The sequence below is a fragment of the Cupressus sempervirens genome, chromosome 8 (genome assembly GCF_028749045.1).
Source record: "Cupressus sempervirens isolate cs-2001-9-10 chromosome 8, ASM2874904v1, whole genome shotgun sequence".
Taxonomy (NCBI): domain Eukaryota; kingdom Viridiplantae; phylum Streptophyta; class Pinopsida; order Cupressales; family Cupressaceae; genus Cupressus; species Cupressus sempervirens.
Window position 1 is genome coordinate 558,688,839 of NC_143125.1, and position 25,662 is coordinate 558,714,500.

The 25,662-nt window shown below is 31.7% G+C and overlaps 1 pseudogene; it reads right to left on the reverse strand.

The window, feature by feature from the left end:
• Nucleotides 1-8,021: 8,021 nt before the first annotated feature.
• The window catches only part of LOC149543639 (uncharacterized), a 63,239-nt pseudogene continuing 45,598 nt past the window's right edge, over nt 8,022-25,662 (reverse strand).

Below are 25,662 nucleotides of genomic sequence, written 5' to 3' on the forward strand. Positions count from 1 at the left end.
TTTTTGATGGGTATTGATAGTTGTTATTGCATAGTGACTATTAGATGTATTTTGTGTGATAGACAGAGACCATGTGGTATTTTCATTCTAAATTTTACTTTGATTATATTGTTTGATGGAGGCATGTGGTATTTTAGTATTTAACAAAGATTTTAGTATTTAAGAGTGCATATGAACATCACCATGTTGATATTTTCTTAACATGGTACATATTGATTGGTAATTGATATTTACGTTGAGTGGCACTAGATGGGTTTGAATTTTATTATATTAATATTGGTTGTAGTATATTGACATGATTAACGTACATGTTTTTTGATTATATTGATTGATTACTAATTTTATTGGTTGATTTTCTTTAGATAGGGGAATATATGGTCAAGATTGGTTATCCTTGTATTGGTAATTTTTTATTGATACTTTGAGTATTAGCAGCATGATTTTTTCCATCAAGGAAAAAGGGGGAGCTTGTTGACTTCTTACTCTTTAATCCTTCATGACAAGGATAGCAGATAACCATGCAACTCTGAGCAAACATGCAATAATGTAAGGTTTGGATTGGGACCTAAGTTTAAAGGATGTAATAAAAAAATATAAAGTTGGTTATGTTTCATATGTGTCATACACTGAGTTATGTGACTTACAATACAAAAATATGGATCAAAGAGTGAGGATGGTTCTATTACATTAAATATGTAATATCAAAACAACAAAATTCACATAGAAACTTAGTATTTCTAAATCCACATGGACATTGTCTTATGAATAGATGTTAAAGGGACTAAATTTGAGGTTGGGACTTCTTATACAAGAAAAGAACATTAGATAGTAACTTGTTTCCTTTTTCTCAAACCTTGTTCTCATTGTGACCACCATGAAGGTTATAGATAGTAGTTTCATGAAGGATTTTGGTCAAAGTATCTTGTGGGTTTTGAGTATGAATATCATCTTTTCATAGTGGATCAAAAGTGGCATTTGTAATCAAATATTGTTGACATCCCATGAAGTCTCAAATTGGTTAAGATGTCATAGGTTTCTTGGCTATAGGTATTTTCATTCCCTATATTTTTCATTCAAAATTTTCAATAAAGGAAAAAGAAAAAGAGGAGTTTCTATTATGTATTGTTATGATAGTGATTAGCATCTCTATTAAATTATCTAATGATTCAATTTATACGATGTTGAAAATAAACATGTTTGTTTAAAAGATTTTTTTAGAACATATAATCATGGTTAACTTTTTAAATCACTTTTTGCTTTTTTGCAACATGAGTATTAATGTTAGTTAAACCCTAACCTGAGTTTATGTTAAAATATGAATGATAAGACATGCCTAAGAGTTTTCAATTTAACACTAGTAAAGGTTGGTTACTCCGTGTTGATTCATATATATATAATTTTTTTATTTTGATAAAAGTTTCAAGTGTTTAAAAGATAAAATAAAGTTTGTGAATACCCTACTAAAAAAACTTTTAAAAAGATTGCAAACTACTTTATAAATAGAAATTGATTGGTAGTATATATCCCTTAGATGGGCTTGTCTACTCTTGGTCAAGGGTAATAAAAGAAGACAAATAGACAAATAATTTTGACTACAATTCAAAAAAAGAAATCAATAGTCATAAAAGGAAGTTTTTGAAAGAATATATTTTTATTATAGAAGATATCTCTTTATGTAGGGATTTGGTCATGCAAATAAATTGAACTTTTGTATCCACATATCTATATGTAAAGAACTGTATATCTAATTGATTTAATTAAATATTGGATATTGTTAAAAATTTTAAATGATCTTATAACTATAGTTTTTTAATGAACTTTTAAGGTCACTAGTATTCCCTATTGTTCAACTACTTCATGAGATAGGAGTTGGTGCTCCTTAGAAATAGTGATGCTAAATACATAGTAATGAGTTGGTCTTTTATGAGTCAATACAAATATGGGATTAGAGTGGTTTTTCATCCCCAGGACAAAAAAAATTTTGTTTTGAGGGTCCTACTTAGTAGATACATGTGTCATGTGATTTTATATCATGTATTTTTTATCTTTCTTTACATCACTATAGTTTTGTTGGAATAACTACCAATATTCCCCATTGGGATTTCTAACATGGACTAACCACCTTTTGTGTTCTATAAGTCAAGTGGTTGTATTGGGCATTGGCAGGTTGATCTTTTTGTGTAATAAAAACCCTAACTTGTAACAAGTGGTATGAAAGCTTGGTCACATGTTCAAAGCTCCTTAGGTAATGGTAAGGGAGGATTGTTGAGCTAACTATCAATTTTTTCCTTTGGGATTTGTGACATGGATAATTGCCTCATGTGTTTTGTAAGTCTAGTGATTTTATTAGGCATTTCCAAGTCGATCTTTTGGTGTAACAAAAACCCTAGCTTGTAAGAAGTTTTACTTTGGTCTGTAGTTTTGGATTATAAAAATGTTCTCATCTTGCAATTATGTAGTTCTTATATACATCTAAGTCTCCTTTCATTAAGATATTATTGTTTCATTATTTCACCTTACCATTGTCTATGTTTGCAAGAAAAGCACAATTGTATCTATTACTTGTCTTGGTTATAGTATAAACACTAACAAGTGGTTTCAAACCTTGGTCACATCTTCAAAGCCTCTCGAGTAATACAGATGGAGTATTGTTGGATTATTCACCCCAATGTTCCCCTTTTGGATTTGCAGAATGTCTTAGCTACCTCATGTGTTGCCTTAGTGTAGTGGTTTTATCAGGCAATAGCATGTCAATCTTTTGGTGAAACAACAACCCTAACTTGTCACAAGTTTTACTTTGGTCTACAATTTATATTACAAAAATTCTTCATCTTGCAATTGTATAATGCTCTAATACATTTAAGTCTTCCTTCATTAAGACATTATTGCTTCATCATGTCATCTTGTCATTGTCTATGTTTACTAGTAAATGAAAAAGGAAAAATCCCTTGACTAGAGCAAGAAAATCCACTTGATGCTTACCCTTTCATTTCATATCCACCCAAGAATGCACATAATCAATGTTTTGTCCACAACTAATTAACTCACTAAATGGTGAAGAGGGAATTGAATCTACTCCCTTCTTAACCAAAAAAGATAGTATGTCCACCAAGTAGGAACTAGAAGAAGCATCAATTAAATGGATTATTGGAGAAATAGCTTCCCCCTTTAACTTAGAGCTATACAAGTTAGACCATGAAAGATTCTACCATGAGGGCATGTCATTGATAGGTGTATCCTTGGGGGAAGACCCCATATTGTCAACACCCACATAGCTCACCTTGGAACATTCCTCAAAAACTCACATATGCACAAAAATAAGGGATGGGTCAAAATACCTAGTACCATTGACTAACCCTTCTCCAAACTCCTTAAGGCCTCAATCCATAGCATTGTAGACATTCCCCACCCCTAACAAATTCAAAATTTCTCCCTTTCCCATGGTCAACACATTTGTACATAGAGAGAAAGTTCATAATTATTAGCTTGGTTGTGTGTGTGTGTGTGTGTGTGTGTGTAAATTGAAAGACACGTGACTTGTAGTTATGAGTGGATTTATTCTATTTTTTTTTTTTATGCAATTAAAAAAAATTAATGTTATTAACATGTCTGCATATTTTTCCTATATTTATTAACAATTCAAAATTTCAAAAAATTATTGAATTAGAAGAGCTTGAATTTAGATGTCTAACAATTTAAATTTTTTGATTTTTAAAAAAAATAATTCTAAATAATAAGAACATCTTAAACCTAAATATCTAAAAAATGATAAATTAATTGTATGCTCTCAAACCTTTATAATCATTATAGAATTGAATGATAAATACCTTCATCAATTAAATATAATTTTGAAGGTGATACAGCTAATTAAATTTCTACCCTTATAATCAAAGTTATTAACCTTGAATTATTTATTTATTTATTGAAAAAAAATTACAACTATAAGGGTAGTCAAAAGACTACCAAAGAAGAACAGAGGAACAATGGCAGTAAATTATATGACAACTGGAACACTTTGCAAATCAGGGCATGCAAATATGATTAAAAGCAATACTACATGGTGTTAGTAGTACAAAGCTGAGATAACAAAATGATACGAATTGTGATGGTAGACAAGGCCATAGTAAGCCTGTGACGGCTGTAAGATTCCTCAACCTTCACCTTGATTTAAGAAAAAGGGATTTTATTCTCGTATATCATTCAACAATGTCAAAATATAGAAGTTTAATAATCACAACACTCTTTAGATTATAGCATGCATCCGAATTACACTGCACTTCACCATTTTTGAAACGCACTAAATTCATGATGAACACATAGGAATCACTTAGGGTCCGTTTGGTTTGTGGAAGGTGACAGGAATTGGCTTTTTCAAAACTTGGATTTGAAAATTTGTGCATTTGTTTAAAAATTTGCAAAATGAAGTTAGCATACAGAACTTCCAATTTTGCCTCAAAACTAGGTTTTCCAACTTCTTAAAAAAGTAGGAATTGAAAACCAAAACCTGGTTTTGTTTTTTAAGGAGTGTAAAAACAATAGATTGGACTACTTTTTGAAATTTTCCTTCAACTCCAAGCTTACGCATAAAAATGTGTCTTCACATGCATCTTTCGAGTGAAACAAACGGTTTCAATAAAATCCCAAAAATCAGAATGAAGATATACAAAACCTTGATTTGTCTAAACAAAGATTTGTAGAAATCTAGGTTTTTTAAATTCCACGAACCAATCAAACCCTTACATACTAATTCCCTAATTCCGTACTTACTGAATTACGTTTTACATTCTATAGAGACAGAATAAACAACAAATATAACTAATTACGTCTATCATAAAAGAAGATAAAACTATCTACTCTACTAGAACTATTGCTTCGCTTTCATGTCTAAATTTTGCATGATCAGCCTGGCTTTTCCTGCTGTATAAAGTGCTTTCTCCATTCTTTTCTCGTCGCTGTTTCGGGCCCGTTTGGAATTTCTCTAAGCATTCGTTAATCATATCTGCCAAGCAGCTTTCTAATTCTTTCAGTAGCATTTCCATATTTGCATCATCATCAAAGTGAATGCTGTTACAGAGCTTGTACAGGGCATTCCCATATGCGGCCGCGTTTGTTTTTTCTTCTGTTTGACCCCAAGTGCACAGACCATAGCCGATATCATATTGACTCCCCCGGGCGGCTCTGTTTTGCTTTGACATTCCCTTTTGAGGTCTTCCAATGCTGCTCGCACACATCGAGGTGTTGCATGTCTGAACGTGCTATCAATAAGGTGCCCTTTCTTCAGTTTCCTTTAAAAGATGTCCAAGTATCTATCGGCTGCTTCACTGATGTTGAAGTTGCTTTCTGTGTCCGTTTCCTCTACGAAATCTACAATTCCTCAAGCCTCAGAATACGCCTCCATGCAATCCGTAACTGCCTTGGGAGGAAAATCATGTGAAGTGGAGCAGTCTTTCTTATCCAATTCCGCATATATTGGAGCTAAGTGAATGATTATACTAAGAAGGGACACCGCTGTCATTTTCCAAGACTTTGTGCTCACATCTGCGAAACGCTCTTCTACAACTAATGACCAGTTCTCTTCTTGTTGTGGAGGCTGATTCTCCACGTCTCTCTCTTCTTGTGGTTGCTGATTTTCCACGTCTCTCTCTTCTTGTGGTTGCCGATTACGCGGCTTCTTCTTGCAGAGGAAGCTCAATCCCGTTTGAGGATTGTAAGGCTCCAAATAGCTCAACCCTACACCGCGACTAGTTCTCTTGTTAATCAGAAACTCTAAGAGAATTTCACACATGAGCTCACCGTCTTCATTGCCTTGAAGAATGAGGTTCTTTGACTTTGTTATGGACTTGCGGTTAGCTATCCACATGGTTTTTGGACTGCGCTTTAACATTTGCAAGCCCTTCAACATTTCTTCGTATTTTTTATAGTCTTCTAATGCATGCATGTCATGCATCGACAGTATGAACGACAACAGCTTACTCATTACTCTGTTGTGGAAAATCATCAAAGATGCGAGCCAACAAGCTTTGCTGAATGCAACCGTGACCCACTGTAGGACGACCACTGCACACAACAATATTCATGGTACAGTGAATGCTATCTGCTCCTTGGCGACGATTATGTTTACTTTGGACTCAAGAAATTCTTTCTGGCGTAGCTTGGGCTTCTGCGCCTGGAGCAAATCTCTCAAGTGTCGAGTCCAGAAATCCTCTAGCCTGAAGTCGCTACCCCAGGTGCTCTCTTTCCATCTTCTGTAATAAGCCACTGCTGTAACCCACCTCCATTCTATCACGAGCCATCCTATCAATATGAATACACACTGCAACACAGTGGCAGTGAACCTCAACTTGTCATACACATTATCAAACCTCAGGGATACTTCAATTCGTACTCCGCCAATGATGGTAATCACAATTTGAGTGGTGACTGTGATTGTAGCAGATGAGACCAAGGCAGATCTGGCAATGATATATTCAAGGCAGTACGCACGTGCAACGATCCAGTTTCTGAGCACAGCATCTTCAACCATCCGCCAGCAGCGTTGACAGTGACGATGATGATCTTCATCTTCCGCCTTCTCTGCTCTTAGCAGAGCATCATCCACTGTTCGCCAGCAGGAGTATTGGTATAACGCCTCCACCTTTTCCCTCACAACATCTTCAACTCTCTCCAAACAGATCTGACGGTGATCCTCGTCCTCGGTATTCGCTCTTTCAACCGCAACCTTAACTGTCTGCCAACTGGAGTGACCATAAGGGAGATCCTTCTCCCTCTCCTCAGCCATCAGCACAGCCTTTTCAACTGTTCGGCAACAGGAGTGATAGTCACGGTGAGCATGAGTGGCCTTCTCACCCGATTCAGAATTCATATCCCATGGGTCCTTGAGAAGCGGAGGAATCTTTTGGGCCAAGATGCATTCAATACCTCTGCTAGTAATATTAGCGCAACCGAGGAGGAGGAGGAGCATAACAAAGCAGAGGGACATCAGCGTGGCAAAAATAATGCAGAGAGTCATGTTGATCTTATCTCTTTCAAGGCATCCCGAAACAGAGCAAAAGTAGCTCTCAACCTGATCACTTTTGACCATCATTATGACTACGACGTACAATATAATACTCTGAGCTTACATGAAGAAAGACGGTTAACGCTAGAGCCATTAACTTACCCCAGGACTCCTCAGCACGAGGATTTGCCATTCCAGGCATCAAATAGGCTACAATTACACACAACATAACTCGACTTGTATGGACCATCCAAAACTCATTCCACCTCATTTCATGTCCCGGAGACACATCCAATGGCTGGCCCTGAGTACTAAGCAATTTCAGCAGTTGGATTGTGAAAGCGCTGAGCACAAGAAAATCACCAGAAATCCAGTGTGCTCTTCTCTTCAGAGCCTTTAGTATATCCCTTGAAATCAGAAAAATAAATACAGCTATTACTGAAATCAACAAAAATAACTTCAGAACTTGACCAGCAGATTCCCTATCTGTTCCAAATTTCGAAAGTTCAGAATTAATCAACCCTCCACTGCTATTGGAAACCGGAGTCGTCGTATTGAAAGACATGATTTAACTCACTCAAAGCTCGTCGCCTTTCCCAAGATAATATATAATACGTATGGCAGATTGAAGTTCCGACAGTGTGTCGCTCTTCACGTATCAAGAAGAGTGCTTGAGAGCAGCGATTCACTTTTAGGACCGTAGCATCACATTCAATTTTTTATTTAGTATCATTGTTTGTCTTGTTTAATGTAATCAATTGGTGTAAAAAAATTTAAAATGACCTTGTCGGCTGGACAGCCATTTCATAAAGAAAGAAAAAAGGCAAACATTTTGAATCATTTGTTAAGACTCTTGAATAATTTCAAAAGGAAATATGTATTTTTCAAAATTTATTTTTTAAGGAAATAATAGTTTTATTATAATTTTTTTTAAGGAAATAATGGTTTTATTATAATCTTATATAATAGTTTTATTATAATATTATGTGTTAAGTAGATGTAAGATATTTGCACATAATGTTAGTCACAACTTAAGAACGTTTTGAAGAGTATAGTTATTCATTTGATGAATGTAATCATGTATTGTTGAAAGTGAAACAAAACTTCTATTTGTGAAGATAGAGATCTTAGATGAGGATGTACAAAATGTGAATATTAGATAGGAGAAATAGGAAGCTAGTTTTAATTTCTAATTTCTATTTTGAACTCATCTTTCCTTGTTTGGTCCAATGATTTCAAAGAAATAATGTGGAAATACAAAAATGAAATTTTAAAGAATTTGAGAAGATGATCATGATTGTAGAAGTCCAAATAAAAAAGAAAAGAAAAAGCAACAAGTTTTACTATCTCTATTGAGAATAAAGAAAATGATTACAAGGATATCAAATAAAAAATTTCAAGCTTGAGAAAATATTTGAAGAAAGAAAATTGTCATCTATATAAATGCTTAATTATTTTTAATAATAAACAAGAAATTATAAATATTCAAGGTTCATCCTTCATCAAGATAGATTTTGGATTTGAAGAAGGTTGCTATACAATTATTTTTAATGTATATATTGAAAGAAAATGGAAATAAATCTAATAAAAATAATTCAGTACGTAGAATGCTAATAAATTGAAGAGAAATGTGATGCTTTAAAGTAAGTTAACAAGTAAAGGAGTAGATTGAGAACATCAAACCTTGTAAGAAAAGGAAAAAGTACAAAGTTCAATTATTTATCTTTGTATTGATTTTTTATTGTATTGTCAGTTTGTTTATAAGGATCTAGATTGTAGACTAATAATAAGGAGGAACAATTTCATTAGAGAATTTAAATCATTTGCTCCTCTATTTGATTTCTATGTCATATGTTATAAGTGAAATACTTCTAGACACATAGGACTTTGTAGAGGTAATTTTATGAATCCTCTTATGAAAGATTAAAAAATATTGGCATATTTGTTTTTATATAAATGTAACACTTTTTAAGGGAACTAAAATCCTAAACAACCAAAAAGTCTAGACTATAAAACAATAGAGAATCAGTCATGAGGCCACAAGAAACCATCAATCCAAAAACTATGGAAACATCCTAGAAAATAGAAAACATTATAGAAAAAGGATGCACCATATAGAATAGCAACACAAAAACATGGGAATACCTTGAGGAAGCCCATCATGACCCCCTAAAGAAACTCAACTATTATAAATAATTAAAACAATAAATTTAGTAATTATATAATAATTTATAATATGATTAAGAAATAATTAAATACTATTATGATATCTATTTATAATCATATTTAAAAAATAATAATTAAATATCCAAATTATTAATAGCTATATCCTATGATTACATTAAGGAATTAAAGATGAGGACACCAGTACAAGGAAAACCTATCGAATGACATGGATATAGCTAAAGTAAAAGGGGAAGTTTGACTACTGAAGATATAAGGAATATGAAGGGAACTCATTAAGTGAGCATGTGAACTTATATAAGTAGAACATAAAACATCCCATCAATAAGAAAAGTGACAAACATTAGTAAAGTGGAGGATATAATTAAAGGTGGCAAAAGGATATGAACATAGGAGGAGCAAGATGATTTTAATAGATGTAGGATATTAAAACTAAGTAGAAACCAATAAAAACAAAAAGGTAAAATTGTCACCATGCATGAAATTTGAAATTGAGAGACCCTCTAAAAATAGTGGATAAGGCACAAAGAAGTAAGGCAAAATAGGTAGAAAACAAGGAGCCTATAAGGAGGACTTAGTAAGTAAATAATAATTGATAAGTATATGGAATAATAAACTAGGTTTTTCACCATGAAAGATATACATGTAAGGAATTTGAATGAGATTTGGGGATTCCTAAATTTAATAATATCTTAACAAGGAAATGAGATAAAGTGATTTAAAGGGGTGAGTATAGAGGAGCATAATAATAAGGAAAATAATTTTCTTTTATATCTATTTGATATTTTTATGAATTTATAAATTTGTATAAATAAACTTGTATATTTGTATTAAGGAAGGAGTTTTAAACATATTACAAACACAAATTTTGGGAATTAGAAGCATTTTGACATTAACTCAAAAGAGGGGTTATTACAAGTGATATATGAGCATTATCTTGCCATCTTGTGCGATAGAAGAAGCTATATAAAAAATGTTCTCAATGAAAACTAAATCTAGATGGTAAAAGTTATGGATCAATGAACAACTTTCCATGACCATAAAAGAAAGATAATTTCAATAACATCATAGTCATTACAATAAATAGAGATAAGTTCTTTTTTGAACTAAGAATATAATTTTTTAAGTTGAATAATATGCATAAGTTATCATTGTTGAATATATATATATTTTTTTCATTTTGCATTAATTTATATTTATGGTGATGCACAAAGTTGCTCAAATTAAAAATTATCCACATGAGTGGCATGTCAAAGAATATAGGATGGAGGGTATAGTGACTTGGGAAAGATGGAGTGTCTTAGTTAGAGTAAAGAGAAGATTCCTAATATAGGATGTGCTCAATAAGGATCCTCTTAAAGATTATTTCACACTCCCTTAGCATAATGATTCGACCATGCTATGTTGGAGTTAGAAATGGAGTTTTGAGAATGTTCAACCCAAGCAATATCAAGAAATTTGTAAGTTCAACTTAATTGGTAAAAAAAAATTTAATAATCTAATTTTTATTCTTTCATAACAGATTTATTAAAAGAGAGTAAAGAAACCCTTCTATAAATGACGTTCCTATGGAGTCTACAATCAAGGGAGAAGCATTACATGACCTATTATAGTACTAGTTAAGAGAAAATCATTTAGGGAAATTGCAAATATCTTTCCTATGGAGTCTACTATTAAGAGAGAATCATGAGGGCACCCTATCACAATAATAGTTAAGGGAGAACTAGTAAGAAAGCACCCTACTACTTTTTGATTAAGGGAGAATGGCTAGGGAACCCTATTGTAGTACTAGTTAAAGGAAAGACAACTTAACATACCCCAACACAAAAAGTTTTCCTACGAAATCTACAAAAGGGAGTACTACTAGGACACCCTATTGTAGTACTAGTCAAGGGAAATATTCTAAGGGGTTTCTTTTGGATAAGATACAAAAAAAAATAGAAACAAGCATCCCACTAAGTAGACCATACTGTGTGGATGCCTAATGTACCTACCATCAGATCCAAGGGGGACTAAGTTCTGATCTTGGGATTAGTATGGGATTGAATTCAACTACCTTACCATGAATTGATTTTCTTTATTTATTTAAAGATTATATATGTAAGTATGTATTGATGTTCACCTTGTGTTTGCAGGTTGCATAAATTAAAAGCATAACAAAGTTTGAATTTGGATAAGTATATAATGCATGTCTACTTCATGTCTTCATGCACTTAATTGTATATACTTTGTATATCCATATGTTTAACTATGAATGCTTTTCTTATACTCATGTCATGCATTATACTAACCCCTCATGAGAAAGACTTGTATAAACTATAATCGCTTGAGGACAAGCAATCTCAGGAAGGTCAGACTATCATGACCCGCCAAAAGAAACCCAACTAATATAAATAATCAAAATATTAAATATTAAGTAATTATATAATAATTACTAAATAATATTATGGTATCCATTTATAATCATTATTTACCAATAATATTTAAATATCCAAATTATTAATAACTATATCCTATGAATACATACTTAAAAATCTATAACCCACATACTACCCAAAATAGAGTCATTTAAAAAAAAATAACCAAAACAAAAATAAGGGCTCTGCAAAGCTCAAGTCCCTACATTATGCAAGGAAAGTGAACTAAGAAAAATTAAAGAGGATATGTAAACATGTTTTTTTTAAGAGAAAAAAAGTTGATTAAAAAACTTGTACATAAGTATCAATAGAAGCAACATTTAAAAAAGATTATTAGAACAAAAGCTGATAGTGATCATATGTTTGGCTTTTCTCCTTTATTTTTTTTGTCAGAAATATTCATAGCCTCCGACAAGATCTAGTAGAATCAAGAGTACTATTGATCTATCTATTGGGGTAGAAGGAGAAGAGGTACGATGAAAACTTGTATATAGTGATGACCCTCTAGTTTTTAGAGTAGATTATCTTCTTTGTGCAACCCAATAAGTAATAGGTGAGAGTACCTATGGAACTATATATAAGTTGACTTTAGAGGATCATATTCAAATGCTAGTAAAGAGGCTTAGGGAGAGAATTTCCAATAATGTAATGAATTTTGAGACTGAAGGCAATGCACTTGGAAAGATACTACATTCTAAAATGTTTTTTCTAAGAGATTAAAATACTAAAGATGAATATATTATTTTTTATTTGACTGCATGTCAAGTGGAAACCATACAACATTATTCATGGTAATTTTCTCACTGAAAGATATATATATATATATATATATATATATATATATATATATATATATATATATATATATATATATATATATATATATATATATATATATATATATATATATATATATATATATATATATTCTTAGAGACTATCATATTTCCCACCCCTCCTAGCTCTTGTATGGGATTAAGGTTCTTCTATTATTTCTTATACTAAAAACATCAGTGTCCTATGATAGATAATAGATCTATTTGAAACCACATTGCTACAAGATTGAAAATTTGTAAAGATTCATCACATTAAATAACATAAATTATGAAATAATACTTGACATTATACCTCAACACCATTGCAATTCACTTTTCATGAGCTTTAACAATATCCTACAATTTGAGAGTACACCATTATAAGGAAAATGTTGGTTATATGAAAATCATATATTGAATTCTTTGGCTTAAGACTTTCTATTAATGAAATTGTTGCACCTAATATTCCAACCAAATAATTAATATTTTAAAAGGAAATTTTCATTTCATGGCTTTACCATAAGGACAAGTCCCATTTTTGTATATTTGTCAACAATAATATTTTTCCCAGCTTTGTATGGGGTACATTAATTGGCAATGGATTTGTTGAAAGGATTGTAGAATGTAAAAATGAAAAATATAGTTAACTTCTAAAGAAGAATCTCTGTAGCCAAATATGTATTATGTATATTGATGTAAATATGAACTATATTCTCTTAAATTTAGTCACGAAAACCCTAAAATATTATGCCAAAAAAAAATCATAAGTCTCACACCCATGTCTTTAAAAAGAGTCTTGAGCATGTGATCATTGATACTATCATGCATTGGCAAGTGTCAACATCATGTTTGAAGTAGTTCTCCTCAGGCATAGTGTACTATGTTGCTTGATGCAAATGAATGACATTGTAATTACACACAATTGATTAATGATGGTTATACTTTATTACTTGGAATTATTTTTTAGTTTTAATCACCAATAATCAGCATCTTCTCGAAATTTCATCCCTATCTTAAGTTTAAAAGAAAATTGGTTCAAGGAAGTAAAGTGTTAACAAAGAGGGCTATAATATGAGTGGTTGATAATTACTAACCTGACACAAGGTCAAATTTTAATTTTTCTTTTGATTCTTTCCATTCCATTGTACAAAATCTATAAAATAATCTCATAAGAGTCACACAATTTAAATGTCAGGAAAATTTAACTCTCTAGGCTCTATGGTATTGCTTAACATTTTTTTATCGCATCATCAATATCACTATTTTAAGTAATCAGGGTCATTAAGGAAGCCTTCAACTCCTTCAACTTCACATCAAATTTTTTCTTTACCTTGTACACAGAAAGAGCTCCAAGACCCTACTTGCTATCACAATGGATAATATGGATAAAAATAAGTCAGCTTTCAAAAATACAAATGTCAACTAAACATAATCTTCTACAATGGCAAACAATTTCTTACCTAAAGTGTGATCTAGAAAGGCCTTAGAAGTATGCTTTTGCATTGGAAATAATTCAAGGATATTATCTTCCACCTTCCCTCTCTTTAGTAATCCTATGAGATCATCAAGACTTCTATCCACTAAGTACTCCTTGAAAAATACTACAGTAAATGAAATCACAATGCCTTTAGCCACAAGATTATCTTTACAAAGAGGTTGAAAAATAGTTTTTGCTGGTGCTCTTGACAATTTCAGAGAGAAAGTGAGTGCAATGAAAATTGTAAGCTTCTTTCTTTAATTTTCTTGGAACATTTCAAGTTGACTACAAGAAATTTTGCATAACATTTTCAAGATTCTTGATAAGAAAACTTCTCTTGCGTATTATCTTCTGTATGAAAAGAATTGATGGAAAAATATTTTTCTTGGAGCATCTTGCATGGGAAAATTAAATTATTAGAACAAAAAAAAAAAAAAAAGAAAAAAAAAAGGAAAAAAAAAAAAAATTTGTGGAGGAAAGAGAAAGTGACGAAAATAGAAGGAAAAATAATAGAAAATAAAATAAGGGAAAAAGGAGAAAAGAGGAATTTCTATTTTCAAGGTGCATGGGTGGCATAAATAGAAAATAATAAAAATAGTTGTCATTCCATTAATCGAGGTGCGTAGGTGGCATTTTAGAAGTTTGTGGAAAGATCCTTAAATCATGTATTTAATATTTTTTGGGTGCTTAGTTGTATTTGGGTGGGAATTTAATATTTATTTAAAGGTAGTTGTATTTACCTTTTATCCCACATTGGTTGTGTTTGTAATGTCTTGGGTTAGAAGTGCCTATTTAAGCAAGGCTTATTATCATTTGTAATCAAGTTCAAGAAATGGAAGCTCTTCTAAAGGAAGTTCAAGAAATAGAAGTTCTTGCGTTGTAAGCTCTTCAAATGTAATCTCTTCTAATGGATTTCAAGTATTAATGGATGCTTTATGAAGCATTTTTGTCATCTCTCTATCTCCATCTTGTTGCATTTTTTTGGTTGTGAGTTGGTATGGGTGGTGTGGCCCGTCATCAGTGGTATCAGAGCTGGAGTAACTAAGTGTACAAGCAGATCGCTGAAGTGTGAGGTAGTTTGTACTAGGACCTTGATTGGGTGAAGTTTATCAGAGTGGGAGTTCCTAAGCGTGCGGACAGATCGCTGAACATGAGGTAGTTTGCACCAGGAACTTGAGTTGGGTGAATTTTTTCAAGAAGTTCTTGATTGTGTAGACAGATCACCGACTGTGAGACAGTTTGCGCAAGGTTCTTGTGTTGCACTAGGTTTTTCTTCTAAAGACTAGATTATGGAGAAGAGAAAGAAGAAGATGAATTTTGTGATTGGATGGATTCTAAGGATTCCTAGACTTGAGAAATTTAGAGCAAGAAACAACAATCATTGCTAGTTGATTTGCAGAAGCAAGTGAATGAATTAGAAGTTGAGTTGCAGCAATGAAGAGCGCATTACCAGAAAAGAGAAGTTGATAAGAAAGATGATCAAGTGGAAGAGCAAGCGGATGAAGAGAAAATTATTTGTTAACTAGAAGTTGAAGAAGATGAAAGAGAAGAGGAAGAGCATGAAGATAACTAGATTTGTATTCCAAAAGTAGATGAACGTGATTGGAAGACTAAAACAATGGAGGAAGAGTATAGTGCCTTAGTTAGAGATCAAGAAAGTGGAGTAGTTACATGCATTGTTGATGACATAAAAGAGGCAAGTGAAGATGAAGATGTCAAACAGGTAAATTCTTATGAATCATGCGATGTTGTCTTTGATATGAGTTTAAAAGATATTAATGATGGTTTGCATGAGGATCTTGTTCGTGATGTATGGTATGCAAAGGAAGATTGGTATGGTGTTGTTGGGTTTATTACAGGTGTGATTAATTCAATAAGATTAGATGAAGATGAGAGTTATACTTGGATAGAGTTGATTGCAAAGGAGAAATTTCAGCAACAGACACTTGTTCCAGCTAGGTGTTGGAAAAGAAGAAAGAAGGAAATATATCAGCATCGGATAGTTGTTACAGCTATGTGTTGGAGGAAGAGGAAAAAAATCTATCAACAGTGGCTACTTCATTTTGTGAATCCATATTCACAAAATTTTTCCTACCATGGGAGTCGGATGCAGGAGCATCATGCATCAGTAAAAAAAAAATGTGGAAGATTTGTATGTTGGTTTTCTTGTCCCTATTGAGGTGGAAGCTTGTGGTGAAGATGAAGATGGTGGTATATCATTCTTTTGGCATCAAAGTGTGGGACACACTTTTCTATCTACCAAGGGAGTCTAATGCAGGAGCATCTTGCATGGGAAAATTAAATTATTAGAAAAAAAAAAAAAGAGGAAAAAAAAAATGTGGAGTAGAGAGAAAGTGACGAAAATAGAAGGAAAAATAATAAAAAATAAAATAATGGAAAAAGGAGAAAAGAGGAATTTCTATTTTCAAGGTGCATGGGTGGCATAAATAGATAATGATAAAAATAGTTGTCATTCCATTAATCGAGGTGTGTAGGTGGCATTTTAGAAGTTTGTGGAAAGATCCTTAAATCATGTATTTAATATTTTTTGGGTGCTTAGTTGTATTTGGGTGGGAATTTAATATTTATTTAAAGGTAGTTGTATTTACCTTTTATCCCACATTGGTTGTGTTTGTAATGTCTTGGGTTAGAAGTGCCTATTTAAGCAAGGCTTATTATCATTTGTAATCAAGTTCAAGAAATGGAAGCTCTTCTAAAGGAAGTTCAAGAAATAGAAGTTCTTGCATTGTAAGCTCTTCAAATGTAATCTCTTCTAATGGATTTCATGTATTAATGGATGTTTTATGAAGCATTTTTGTCATCTCTCTATCTCCATCTTGTTGCATTTTTTTCGTTGTGAGTTGGTACATGTGGTGTGGCCCATCATCAGTGGTATCAAAGCGGGAGTTCCTGAGTGTACAAGCAGATCGCCGAAGTGTGAGGCAGTTTGTACCAGGACCTTGATTGGATGAAGTTTATCAGTGTGGGAGTTCCTGAGCGTGCAGATAAATCATCGAACGTGAGGCAGTTTGCACCAGGACCTTGAGTTGGGTGAAGTTTTTCAAAAAGTTCTTGATTGTATAGACAGATCGCCGACTGTGAGGTAGTTTGCACAAGGTTCTTGTGTTGCACTAGATTTGTCTACTAAAGACTAGATTATGGAGAAGAGAAAGAAGAAGATTACTTTTGTGATTGGATGGATTCTAAGGATTCCTAGACTTGAGAAATTTAGAGCAAGAAATCAACAATCATTGCTAGTTGATTTGCAGAAGCAAGTGAATGAATTAGAAGCTGAGTTGCAGCAATGAAGAGAACATTACCAGAAAAGAGACGTTAATAAGAAAGATGATCAAGTGGAAGAGCAAGCGGATGAAGAGAAAATTATTTGCGAACCAAAAGTTGAAGAAGATGAAAGAGAAGAGGAAGAGCATGACGATAACCAGATTTGTATGCCAAAAGTAGATGAAGGTGATTGGAAGACTAAAACAACAGAGGAAGAGTATAGTGCCTTAGTTAGAGATCAAGCAAGTGGAGTAGTTACATGCATTATTGACGACATAAAAGAGGCAAGCAAAGATGAAGATTTCAAACAGGTAAATTCTTATGAATCATGGGATGTTGTCTTTGATATGAGTTTAAAAGGTATTAATGATGGTTTGCATGAGGATCTTGTTTGTGATGTATGGTATGCAAAGGAAGATTGGTATGGCGTTGTTGGGTTTATGACAGGTGTGATTAATTCAATAAGATTAGATGAAGATGAGAGTTATACTTGAATAGAGTTCATTGCGAAGGAGAAATTTCAGCAACAGACACTTGTTCCAGCTAGGTGTTGGAAAAGAAGAAAGAAGGAAATATATCGGCATCGGATAGTTGTTCTAGCTATGTGTTGGAGGAAGAAGAAAAAAATCTATCAACAGTGGCTACTTCATTTTGTGAATCCATATTCACAAAATTTTTCCTACCATGGGAGTCGGATGCAGGAGCATCATGCATCAGCAAAAAAAAAATGTGGAAGATTTGTGTGTTGGTTTTCTTGTCCTTATTGAGGTGGAAGCTTGTGGTGAAGATGAAGATGGTGGTATATCATTCTTTTGGCATCAAAGTGTGGGACACACTTTTCTATCTACCAAGGGAGTCTAATGCAGGAGCATCTTGCATGGGAAAATTAAAAAAAAGGAAAAAAAAATAAAAAATTGTGGAGGAGATAGAAAGTGACGAAAATAGAAGGAAAAATAATAAAAAATAAAATAAGGGAAAAAGGAGAAAAGAGGAATTTCTATTTTCAAGGTGCATGGGTGGCATAAATAGAAAATAATAAAAATAGTTGTCATTCCATTAATCGAGGTGTGTAGGTGGCATTTTAGAAGCTTGTCGAAAGATCCTTAAATCATGTATTTACTATGTTTTGGGTGCTTAGTTCTATTTGGGTGGGAATTTAATATTTATTTAAAGGTAGTTGTATTTACCTTTTATCCCACATTGGTTGTGTTTGTAATTTCTTGGGTTAGAAGTGCCTATTTAAGCAAGGCTTATTATCATTTGTAATCAAGTTCAAGAAATGGAAGCTCTTCTAAAGGAAGTTCGAGAAATAGAAGTTCTTGCATTGTAAGCTCTTCAAATGTAATTTCTTCTAATGGATTTCAAGTATTAATGGATGCTTTATTAAGCAATTTTGTCATCTCTCTATCTCCATCTTGTTGCATTTTTTTGGTTGTGAGTTGGTACGGGTGGTGTGGCCCGTCATTAGGATATGTCAACCACATTCTATAGGATTGATGGTACCAAGTTGTGTGTGACCTCTTGTGAAGACCACCTAAAAAATATTCATATTGTGAACAAGGATACATTGTTTATCCCAATGAGCCATATATTGTTGGCACAAACCAATTGGTCTTAGCCATCTTTTGTCATCCAACCGTTTCCTAGAAAGGAAGCTATCCATGATAAAAAAATTCTTAGTGTTTCAACAATACACCATTAATATTGCGACTGACTCCTATTATACATTTATGAAGTATTTCTTATAAATTAATAGAGTGGGGTTATGTTCAGTAGAGCCCTTATTTGAGTTTCTTATTTGTTTGAGTCTCCTTTGTGCTTTCTTTTTAACTTGGTATCAGAGTAGTTTAGTTTATTTAACTTAGTATTCGAGAAATCAGTAATTTTTATTTTGGTATCAGAGCTAAAGATGGTAATGGAGTATTCTAGAGGTAGAAGATCCATTTTTATTTGTAGTTTGCAAAAGTTCCTATGATAATAATCATGTATGTAACTTTTTTGTGGAAGCTTATGGATGTGAAAAATATTGGACTAATGATGAAGAGTATCGAGAGGCAGATTCTCAGAACTTGTGGAAGAAATTAGGAGAAGTCTTGAAGTGATTTACCAATTTTTTTAATGTAGTGGTACATCATATTTTGTCTTCGATTTCTATTGTGTTCTCACATCATTCCCATAGAATGAACCAGTATGGAGGAGGTGTCAAATAATCTAAGAAACATGGGCTTTGAAATGTGCATTGTGAGGTGGGTAAAAATAATTAAAGTGAGAGATTGTAGGTTTCCTATAAAAATGAGAGAAGTTATGAAAAGAAGGAAGCTAAAGTTGAAGTATGTTTGAGTTAGTATTGTGTGAAGCTGTCAGTCATATATTAATGGTCTATAGAGCATCTTTATGCAAGTGGGAGTGCTAGAGAGTGTATACACAATTCTTGTGATCGAAAGGATCTCAAAACACTGTAAAGTGAATGAAGATCAAATTTAAGGTTGAAGTTGTTTGAGAGATGTGATTCATTGTTTAATTTTTGTGAAAAAGGTGGGATTCAAATTAGTTTGTTAAATGTAATGCCCACTCGTAGTTTTCTTTATATTATATATTTTGAACTCTTTTAGGCCTATTTCATACATGTGTTAGTTTCAAAGATATATGGTATGATGTTATTTCATGACTTTAAAATATCATTTATGATTACATAGTTGATAATATTTCACATGTTATCTAATGATTATGATTACTTACATGTTAATGTTTCTTTAATGATTCTTAGTTTGTATATGTGATTGCTTTCATAATGATGTCAAATGATATGCCTTTTATGATGATTTATTTCCATTTGTAGTAATGCATTGTTATATCTAAGCATTTGATGAGTTGACTCATGATTCATTTTTGTACTTACCCCATACTTGCATGTGTATCATGCGCATGTCTATTTTAATTTTTTGTCTGACATGTCTGATGTGGTTAAGGGAGGGAGTCGTAGTCACCTGCTAATCAAGATCTATAGGATATACCAATCCCTATCATTGCTTGTCTAGTTTAGTTATATATTTGCATATGCATATGCTCATCTTTTATGCTAGTTGTAGGTAGTGGGCATTGATTGCCAAGATGAGCTTGCCTTATCACAATAACTATGGAAAGATAATAATCAGGTCCAATCCCAGCCATAGCCTAAACACTAGTCCTAGAAGGAGGAATCATTTGACTCTAAACACCTTTTTAAACCTACAAGTTTGTCTTTGCATGTGTTGTTTGAGTTTGGGTTTTGAATGGTTTTTCTTATGTGGATTTGAATATGTTATTTATTTGGTAAAATGGTTAATTTTGACATTTAGAACAATCACATAATACAAAAATTATTAAATATTATTTAAATAAAAGAAAGAATTATAATATCAGGATATTTAATTAATTAAATACTTTTTTTATTTAAAAAACTTAATTTAAAAAGTCTAAATGTGAATGTTGAAAAAAGGATAAATTAAAATATTAGAGACTAAATATTGATTTATTGTGAATATTTAATCAATGGTAATAAAATTAGAGTTGCACATAATTAGTGGGCTTTAATTATTATTAATGATTAAACTAATTATACGCAATTTAATTACACATTAATTAATAAAATTAAAATAAGAGTTTTGAGTGGGAAATAAGTTATTTAAATTTAAATTTTATTTTATTATAAAAGGATAAATCTATTTTGTGAGAAGAAAGTAAATAAATAAAGAATATTTATTTGTTTAATATTAAAAGAAAGAAAAAAATAAAGAAAGAAATTATGTATTTCTTTTCTTAAATAACTAAAGTGATTTTATTTATTTTTTAAAATATAATATAACAAAGAAAAACTATCATTTCATTTTAGTTGAGTTACCTTCTTTTATAAGTTTACTCATTTTAGAAACTTTAGTATGTATACATACATACATACTTACATATATATATGTATGTAGATTTGTATATGTATATGTGTATGTATATATGTATGTGTATATCATATATATATATATATACACACACACACACACACACACACACATATGCATATATATATATATATATATATATATATATATATATATATATATATATATATATATATATATATATATATATATATATATATGTATGTATGTATGTATATATATACATACATATATGATATATATATATATACATATGTATATCATATATGTATATACATACATATATGACATATATATATATACATACATATATGACATATATATATATATATATATATACATATATATATATATATATATATATATATATATATATATATATATACACACACACACACATATATATGATATACACATACATATATACATACACATATACATATACATATCTACATACATACATACATAGACACACACACACACAGACACACACACATAACTTAAAGGTTATTATGGTAATTTTGAATGGGAAGATTTTTGCAGAACAATTAGATAATTTAAAGTACTTTGATTTTAGAAGACAAGTTACAAGTTATGCATTCGGATTTTGAAGTAAAAGTTTTTTTCAAAGCTTGGATATGAAGTCTACAATTGGGTTTTCTTCTTCTTTTTAACAAATCAACTTGGTGTTTGAAGGTAGGGGTTTTCAAATTTCTTTGCAAATTCTATTGGAAACATTGTATTCTCTATGTGTCCTTGATTATGAATAAATTTGTTTGCAATTATTTGTGTGTCAATTTGAGGGTTTAAAATGTGATTTTTTTATATATTTTATTTAATATATTTTATAAATAATGTAATGATACTTTTAGAGACCCATTTGGATTTTATTTAACATATATAAAAATCATATATGATTGTGTTTGTACAAACATGTCAAATATTGACTCTCATGCTAAAACTAGACCTATTTGAGCTTGATTTTTCAATTAGAGACACATGAACACTCACTCACGAATTTTGCAAAATATATACCTAGAAAAATATCTTCTTTTTTATTATAGATAATTCTATTATGGATACTTTTATTTATTTTCAGGAAAAACCAACAATTCAAACAAACGTTATGCTCTTTCTTCTAAAATGGTAACCTTCAAATCTGAATAGTGCTTCTAAGAAGATTCATATTTTACACCATTCAAATGAACTTTTCTTTAGGACTGACAATAATCAAATATATGTGAAATTGAATTATCTTTCAATCGATATAGGTTGTATATCCATATCATTCCATATGAGATTATAATGTTCATTTAAATTACTGACTGATTTATATAGAGAAAATGCATAAAAAACTCACTGTTATGAACTTTGAAAATGTATTATCTTTATTGTTAAATATTATTGATTTAAATAATAATATTAATTAATTCTAAACTTATTAGATAATTAACATACTAAATTTATCTATACTTATATACGCTTTATATAATCAAATAAAACTTTTGAAAACAACCTATTCCAAATCATTCAATGGAACCTTGTATTATTTGATGTGTGCTTATTTGATGTTTTGCAGAATTTGTTTTGTGATGGGTTTCAAAAAATTTAATGTGATGTTTTATATTATGATGGTTTTTATGTGAACTATTTAGCTAGCCAAACTAGGATGTGCAAGGAAGGCGTCTTTTAAGATTTTTTTTATGATGGTTATTTGACTAGATGTCAAGATGTACTTTATGATTCAAAATTGAGGCTTATGTTTATGAGATTTATTTGGTGAGAATATATGATGGCTTGGGTCTTGAGAACCAAATTATTTTTGGGTTTCGTATTAAGGAACTGAGTTATATCATTATGGGTGTTGTGGTATCGGACACAATTGTGGTTTATGTGATTAGGGGAGGTTGTCTAGATACATGTCTTTGGGAGTGGATTGCAATAGGGGTCTGGGACCTAGAATGGTCAGTGCTAGGGTAACCTATTGTAAGTTGTGAAATAAGTGATCACATAGTAATTAAAATATCTTGCTTAGAGCTTTTCTTTGAGATACATTAAAAAGATAAGTTAGGAATGTGCCTCACCCATGCCTTGAGTGCTTGTACACACTAAGGATGGGAATGGAATGATACCTAGTAAGAGGTAGTACTCATTTTCTTTAGCTTCATGAGAGGGTATTCTAGTTCTACATGTGTCACATTGAGGGTTAGGGGTCCAGGGTGACCAATCCAATGTAACTCAACACTTAAGAGTCTAGGGTCTAATGAGAGACTAGTCTAGGGTAACTCAACTTTTAAGGGTCCAAGGTCTAATGTTAGACCAGTCCAGGGTAACTCAAATAGTAAGACCATGTGATCACACTCCCTAGTATGTAGCCTGAGTCTCCTCCATAGATTTTGTATTTACCTCTTATGGTGCAATTATTGGTGGTGTACTTATTTTTGGATGTATTTATTGTTCGTGTTTACTTTCATTGATGGTGATTGGTGATTCATGGTGATTGTACTTAATATATAATTTTGGTATATGTATGTTGACTTGGTACGTGGTGTTGGTATTGGATGAGTGTTCTTTCAACTTTGGTTATCTTTTCTTCTTGAGTAGTTTGTGTTATCCTTGAGGTATATTTGGCTATTAGGATTCCTTGCCTAGTAATATTTTATGGATTGACTAGTTGTATGTGGATCAGTCATTATCTTTCCTGCATGGTGGGAGTGGAAGCCTAACTAGTTAACCATGTGGTCAAGAGGTAGTGATGTCTTACCACTTGGGTCCCCCTCATATTTATAGATGTTGGAAGGTCAATGATGTAGTTTTACCTTTATCATTCTTATCCCTATCTTGGAGACTTCTATTCAATTGATGTATTTATATGTTATCATGTATCTTGTATTTTGATGTACTTGAATCTATTCTTACATACCCTGCGACATGTGTAATGGATGCTATATTTCATGAGATATATTTAATTGTATCTGTTGTATTCATGCATTTTCTTATAAGATTAATATATTATGTTTTATTGATTATGGACATTGTGCTTAACACTTAAATAATTAATAAATAAAAACTTAAATGTGACTCAATGTGAAGGAACCCTTGGGGAAAAAAATCTACATTGTAATTGAATGTGAAAATGTTGTGTTTGTGTATATTGCTTCCACATTGTTACTTTTATGTTGTATAATTTTTTTACATAAAAATAGTCTAGTAAAATTTGTAATTTCCTGAGTGGGGGTGCTACAATAGATGTATTTTTAAAACCTTTTTAAAGGTTGTGAATGGATCATGGATGAGTATCTTGAATTATAGATATTAGTTGGGAAAGTTAGTTGTGATTGCACCAAGTGAAAATAGTTTGGATTACTAGTGAAATGGTGGGCTACATATTGTTGTCATGGTACAAGGTCTATTTGGAATGTGTTTTCCAATTTGGGTTAAAAGTGTTTCATTTGACTATAAGTGAGTTTGGTTAATTGTAAAGGCCATGTGAGTATCAAAAGTGGTCTTTTAATATCACTCGACCGGGTGATGAAGATTGAGTTAGTGAATATTTTTTAATTGACAACATGAATGTATGTGATGCATTATTGGTTGTGCCTGATACACCAAAGGTTTTCTGTTTGACATATTAATGAACCACGTATCAGAAAAGGATTCCTATATAACTAGAAAGTACATTGACTGGGAATCCATGTATCTCGATAGAAGGATTTATTTCTATATGGTGTCAATAATTAGTTTTGATGCAGATAAAGAAGGATAAATGCCCAAAGTGATGATAGTTTTCCCATAGTGATAGTTTGTGCACAATATGTGCTTGGTTTGTGGTGAGCCAAAACCATTTTAGTGTGAATTTTGTGGTGATCTTTAAATCACTTATTTGATATTTGTAGAGTTTGTGGGGAGATTGAAACCACATCAAAGCATTGGTCATGGATAATCCATAAAATGATACAATGATTATGATGCTAGGGAAACAATATGAATGATTTTATTTGATAAGTGATTATAAATGGACACCTAACAAGACTTTAGGCCAATACCCTTCCCCTCTCAATTATGGAGGGATATCCAAAAAAAATGGATTATTAATTAATGGGGGGATGTGAACAAGGATAAATTAATTATCCCAATGGGTCATTTATTATCAACACAAACCAATTGGCCTTAGCCATCTTCTATTGTCCAAGCATTGGTCAACAAACCCATCGTCCATGATAAACATATTCTTACTATTTCAACTATCCACCATTAATATTGCAACTACTTTCTACTATACATCTATGATGTATTTTAGGTTATAAATTAATAGATTGGGCCCATGTTTAGTAGAGCCCTTTTTTTGGTTTTTTTATTTGTTTGTTTCTACTTTGTACCTAATTTTCATGTTAGTATCATAGAAATTTAGTGTATTTATTTTTGTATCAGAGAAATTAGTGTTTTTAACTTGTACATGTTCACATTAATGTGTAGTTATAATGAGAGATATCAACTACCTATTAATTATTATGCACAGAAAAAAATGAAAAAATCAACAAACTAAAATATTAAAAGA